Below are 7,193 nucleotides of genomic sequence, written 5' to 3' on the forward strand. Positions count from 1 at the left end.
TGGCAGTATGATATTGTCTCATTGCATGTGCTCGATGGGTGGTAGTATGGCATGGTCTCATTGTGCATTGTAAATGTCTTGTGTTTTGAGTTTGGGCTTTGAAGATTTGATTCTTTTGTGTTGCCATCAAATATGCCTCTAGGTGGCGATACCAATTGTAGTGCTCTTGACTATGTTCATTTGTTCAAGAGCACACCAACTGTCATATTACTCACCATCATATGCAATAGAAGCCTATGTGATGACGTGCGGAAGAAGCATATGCAAAGTGATATTTCTTGCCTTTGGTAATATTTCTTTTGGCTGAATTTCGAGATAAGTTGAGAGAGAGAGAGAGAGAGAGAGAGAGAGAGTTATGAAAGTGCATATAATTATCCATGACTGGGTCAATTCTTTAATTTTTATGGCAATTTTTATGAAAAATACTTTATTCTTTAGTCTTAAATTTATATTTCAATGCAAATAGAAAATACTTTTTTATTTAGGGTTTAGCATTTTAATGCGAGATAGTGTTTAAGGACTGCTAGTTTGCCAATTTGGATGGAATGCACATGTAAGTTCAATAAACTTTAATTGCAAATGCTAAATGATTTTCCATTTAGTTGCGCATTTTGATTTAGAATTGCAACCTACTTTATGTCATAAAATTTCATTACTTTATTACTTTATTTATTCATAATTGCAACCATATAAACATGAAAGAACATATAACTTGAAACAAAGTCATATATTTCCATCATAGAGAATGTGTATATTGTAAAGAGGTGAAAGTCATGGTCCTGAATATAGCTGTCCTAAGCCCAACACCATGTACAATGCCATTGATAGTTGGGCTTTACAAAGTGGACAAATAGATCTACTCGTCGGCAAGTAATCTACTAGTCAATAAATATGAAAATTGTGGCCGCAAGGCAGGGCATAATGGTGAGTTGAGTTATCAAACAAGCATTGGCATATTGGGCACAAACAATTGTTTGGGCTATCGGAGGGAAGGGGTTGCAATATGGTTGAGAAGATGGATGCCGACAAACAGCTAGCCACGCCTCCATGCTCGCATCTTCGATTAGTGCTACACGTGCTGGGCCTCTTGTTGCATACATGTGTTGAGGTCCTCCAAGCTCTTCAATTGGGCATGTAGAGCTATAATCTCATTCTGCAGCCCCGGCTTGGTTTACAGTCTTTTGATTTCCAAGCATTGGACTTCCTTAAACCGGGCTAGCATTCTCCAAATCTTGAATCCGAATGTTCTCAACTATTGTGGGTTTCCTAAAATTAGGAGTCGCAGTTGTTGATCTAGCTTCATGAGCCATAGGTGGAGATCTATCTTACATGTTAGTGTGCACACAAGGAGTTTTGGCATGGGAGCCTGCAACACTTGTACTTCCATCACCATGTGTGTTTACAGACTCTACTCCACTTACACCTTCACTTTCTCAAATTGATCTTCTTCGGATTTTTCCAGAAGATTGCAACCTCTTTGTTGATATGCGCTCTACTATATCAGCTCCTGGGAGCCACACAACACTGAATGCTCTTTCTTGAGTCACCAAGCAAGTGACCCCTTATGCGAGGTGCCCCCCCTGATTTAATTTGTATTTTCCAATACTTGCATTCCCACTCAATGTAGTCATGAACATTAATGACGAAGTCCCATTCTAGATCATGTGCCTTACATTTTTCCCCTCGTGCACATGGAATACCTCTTTGAGAGGATTGTGACACTCACATTAATCCTCTCCCCGTATCTTAGTTAACAACCTCACAAGGTAGATCAAGCATTGGAGTAGTGCCCATTTCAACATTGAGATCCTCTTTTGCAACTCCTTGTTCAACCTCGGGAACATTATTAGGCATATGAATACCGGCATGGGCATGACTCGATGCATCCACAGTTTGCCTAGTCACAACTTGCCTTGAAGATTGTGAACGAGCATTTCTAGTTTTAGGCATTTTTTATGGTGAATTTGTAGTCGCAACATGTGCCATGTTTTTGCTCAAATCATTGCTATCTCGTCTCCCCTTCTCTCTATGCCTTAGCTTCAAACTCCTCACTAACAATCAAATTCATTAGCACTCATGATTGTGCTCCATAAGTTGCATTTTTAATTGTACATTTGTAGTCGCAACACGTGCCCTATTTCTGCTCAAATTATTGCTATCTTGTCGCCCCTTCTCTCCATGCCCTAGCTTAAGACTCCTCACTAACAATCGCATTCATTGGCACTCATGATCATGGTCCATAAGTTCCCCAAAATGCAAGGAGTCAGAGTATGGACCACCCTCAAGAACACATAACCCTCACATTGGTGGTCAATAATTTCCCCAATATGCCTATTATTGTATGCAGTCCATTTGTTGCTTTTGGATGGTCTAGTAATTTTGATTTTTTGCATACTGTTTCAGAGAAGCTGAAAGAGACCTCTAAGTTTCATTAGATTGTATTTCCACCTTAGTCACAAATGAATGAAACAAATCTCTAAAAGGGGCCATCTAGATTGATAAGCTTTGCCAAACCATGAAGGACACCAACAACTAGGTTTGTGGGATTTCCTCATAAGGTCCATGAAAAATCTTGGATCTTTTGAGGAGGCCATTAGATGCATGCAGGACCTTCTAAGATCTATGAGCTTGGAAGCCATGAGATGCATGCATGTGTGCCCTGTGCAAATATATGAGCTTTGGGACTCCCATCAATGATCAAACTAAGCATTTCTTTCCCATCACTAGATTGATTAGACAAGGACACAAATAGTGCTTGGGTGGAAGATTCCCTAGGGCTCTTGCACTTTGGGGTTTGCTTGGTAAATAGTGCTTGGCTTAGATGTTGAGAGTTCCATCATGGGGTTTGTGCAAGCATGGGCAAAATTGTATGGAGATGGGCAAGCGAGCGTGCACACAAAGATATACACAAGTGTTGCAAGAATCAATAATCAACCAAGATACCAAAACCAATGCTTGTTTTCTAAAATAGGCCTCTACGTGTTACAAAATCCGTAGCTACAACTTCAATCATTGCAACAACAATGTATGGTTTGCAATCTCACTCTCTCTTGCCTCATCTTGAGGCATGACAATGACTAGGAGCACTCAACCCTATCTAGTACTTGACTCAAACTTAGACCACTCACAAAAGAAAAGGGAGCAAGCGGCCAAGCTAGCCTGTTCTAACTTAGACTCTAGACTTAAGTAACCTAAAACTCTAGACTTTAGTCGATTTCGATGAATAGCATTTTGATCTCAAACCTACTATGAACACACAAAAATCACTATAGTCTACTCTCTCTAGTATCACTTTAAAAGATTGCTCCTATTTGTTTTCTAGTTGAACTCTTCATGAAAATCAAGTAAGGAGTAAGGTTTGGCCGGCATTTATAGTATCCTACTCCTCCGACCCTCTTTTTGATATGTGTAGATGACCTTGACCAATCATAGGCATTCAACAAGAGAAAATATATGGAGCTTCTAGGTCAAAACCAAGAAGTTACTATAGGGCAATTTCTTGATGACACTTTATCATAGAAGCATGCATGGACATGGTCAAGCTAATATATGGGGGCAAAATTACAATGTAAAATCTTGAATCCATCTCCTTTGATAGGTATCAATTGCAAGGTTGGAGCTTCTAGTTCAAAACCAAGAAGCTACCGTAAGGCAGTTTCTTGATGACACTTTATCATGTTCCACTATGATAGCTTGCATGGATGCAGTCAGACTAATTGTATGGGGGGGCAAAATTAAGAATGCAAAAACTCAAATCATCTCCTTTGATAGGTGCCTAGGGCGCCAACTCCCTTTAGTAAGAAAACCTATCAAAATCTTGAGTATGAGATGATTTTAACAATATGCCATGAGTATTAATTATTCAAATTAACATGGTTGTGTTCAACACTAAAAGAGCTTCAAACATGTCTTTACACATTGAAATTTGGGTAACATATGAAAAAGTTACATTTTGAAAGGAGATGGGTTTTCATATTTTAGTAAACTTTTCCCCCCCCCTTGGGCCTCACATATTATAAAAAATATGTACAAATTTTAAAATTTTGCATATTTTTCAAGGTGAATACCCTGTATTTGTGGGAGGCGGGACATGAAATTTTCATATTTTCCCCTTGCATATTTGAAAATTTTAAAGGAAATCCATGCATATTAGATATGGACCTTGTCCCCCCATACCCTGGATTTTGGATGAGGGTAGTAACATATTACATATTGAGTTGGTGCCCCAAGGATAGGTGGCAAATCAATTATATTGTACATGGGAGTAAATTTTAAAAGGGAGGAGACCCAATTAATGGGGATATTCATTATCTCCAAGATTGCCGGAATGTGGCCAAGGAAAGCAAATCTAACATGGGCTGGGTGTTAAGAGAAGTGTCAAAGGTGGGATAAGAGAGAGTATAGCGATAGATATGACTCACAAAGATCTCAAACTACTCATTTCAAAAGGATGGGATGCATACATAATCCTACTCAGGATGTTCATACGATTACTTACATTATTGGACATGCCACTCTTGGTATACACACTATCCTGCGCTTACATATTTGATAAGATAAGGATGAATGCCAACACAAAAATTGCTATAAAGAGTAAATAAAAAACAAGGTGAGCGACATTCAAGTGGCCTGCCGTGCAGCAAGGAAAAGAGGGAGGAGAGAGTGAGAAAGCGAGAACAAGAGAGAGATGACTTAGATTCACACCAAGGAGAAGAGGGGGGGGGGGGGAGAGAGAGAGAGAGAGAGAGAGAGAGAGAGAGAGAGAGAGAGAGAGAGAGAGAGAGTGCTTGCCTTGAAATAGAAAGAAAGAGAAAGAGGTGGAAATCACATGCCACATACTTTTCCCCACATACCAAAAACAAATATAAATCAAATTTCGCTTCTCCAAAAAGCGTTGCCTTCACTAAAGGCCTTGTGAGCATGGATCTTATGCATGTGAGTGCAAATGAAGTCATGAGCAATATAACCCTCCAACTGTTACCACAAATTTTGGTGATTGCAATGCGATGCCATCCTAAAGGACGAGCTCATCTAGTTATAAAAGGCCGAATCAGCACGTGCAAGAAAACCAAGCACGACAAGGACACAAACTTGGCTGCCAATTCGCGGCAGGATTTCCAGATGGGTAAAGGTGTGGCCATTATGCCTAGTATGCGGAGGGTGTTTGGCATTTGTTTTGGGAGTGCTTGGGTTTGAGAAGAGTGTGGAAGATGCTGGAGACCGCTATTCGCAAGCTAGGGTTGATGAGCAGGTTTCGGTGTCTGCTTACTTTGAAGTCAGTGCTGGTAGGCAATGTACATGGGTTTACCTCGACTGTGGCGGGTGTTTGGCCTTTTATATGAGGGGGGCGTTGCTGGCCATCTGGTATGTGCAAAATCTGATGAGGTTTGAGGAGCAAGCTTGGCAAGATGATTGTGGGGGGTTTGTGATCCACTCGATGTTGGTGTGGTCATTCTGAAGAAAAAGCCAGTGCAGGTGGGGTTGTCGCTTATAGGCTGTTGTGCAACGTTGGCCTTGGCCGTTTGTTTAGCCTTCTTTTGATTTTTTGATCTAGTTGTATGTTTTTGGGCTAGTTACTCAAAACAAGGAAAAAAAAGAATGTCCTTTGCTACGACCTCAAGTTTCGCCACATGTCAATAGCTCATGCAGTCTGATGTGTCGCCCATGCACCCGTTGAGGCAAGCCATTGAAGGCGCTGATTGTATAAAGTCAATCCAAGCATGCAATGAAGATGATCTATAGTTTTGAGTCCTTTCTTGCAAACAGCTCCTAAGGTTTTTAGGCATGGCCGGATTTTGTTCAATGTTTATGCCCGAATTGGCTAACATTGCCGCACCACTCAGAACTCTCATGCAGGAAAACATAAAGTTCAATTGGGATGAACATTGTCAAGATGCCTTTGATACATCAAGAAGATGCTTTGCTGCATCACCCAGATTTGCATCAGCCTTTTGTGATCCGAACAGATGCATCTGAAGAAGGCTTAGGAGTTGTGCTTCTACAAGCTGATGAAAGTCAAAATCTAAGACCAATAATTTATCTCAGTCGCTCTCTGTCACCTCAAGAGAAACGATCTGCAGCAACAACTGAATTAGAATGTTTAGCCATTGTGGGGGCAATCACCGAGCTTCATCCTTATGTGCATGGCACCTGTCCAAACTGATCACGCTGCACTAACAAGCTTAATGAAAAAGAAAAGGTTGACAGGTCGTCTTGCTCGATGGGTACTTTTACTTCAAGATTACGAATTCAAAATTTCTTAGACTCGGCAAATTGAATCAAGTGACAGATGCACTCTCACGATCGCACATTGCAAACGCTCAAGAAGTTTCCACAAGGCCCGTCGCATCGAGGACTCCATTACCTCATCATCAAGAAGTTTTTCAAGTTTTTCGCCATGTATGTGGACCCAACTCATTCAAACTGGGATGTGTCATTGCCTTATGTGGTAGCTGCATACAACACCGCTATTCAGAATCAACAAGAGTTAGCCCATTTGAAGCACTTTTTGATCGCCCACCAAATTTCCCACCAGAAATCGGGATGATTGAAACAAGCAAAATCAAGCACAAAGAAGCTAGACAGTGGGCATCGTGCCTGCAAGATTCCTTATCGTTCATTCGACAGAATGCTGCTGAATACCTGAGCACAGCTCAAGGACGCCAACGAATTCACTACAACAAAAGGCACAAGCCCACAACATTTGCATAGGGAGATCTAGTCATGCTACACGATCTGTAGTTTTGAGTCCTTTCTTGCAATCGTGTCGTCATCTCTGTCGCTCCCATATCCCTCTGTCGTGTGCATCTCGCAGTTAACCTTTAGTTAGTCGTTACGATAATCTTTAGCCAGAAGTATTGCTTATCTTGATCTTTATACATATCTACATACATTGGCTGAAGGAACGACATAAGAGGAATGTGATTCCTCATCCACCCCGCTTAACGGTGGCCTTCTTAGGCATCCCATTGAGTGTGCATCAAACTAATCACTGTACTGATAATTGGCATGCGTCATGCTCCCAGGTCTTTGCTAAGTAAATGGCGTATGCATCTTCTACAACCAGGCCTAGACGGTCCGTTTGCTCGATGGATAGCCATTCCTATTTTTAAAGCACCTACAGCACCCCGTGGTCCCATTGGCTGTCACCCTATTTGGCTGGGCCACTGCAGTCCTTAGCGTCCTATTGACAT

This window comes from Dipteris shenzhenensis, chromosome 27 (genome assembly GCF_047967505.1).
Source record: "Dipteris shenzhenensis isolate YYH24624 ecotype China chromosome 27, Dip_SZ_1.0, whole genome shotgun sequence".
In the NCBI taxonomy this organism is placed as follows: Eukaryota; Viridiplantae; Streptophyta; class Polypodiopsida; order Gleicheniales; family Dipteridaceae; genus Dipteris; species Dipteris shenzhenensis.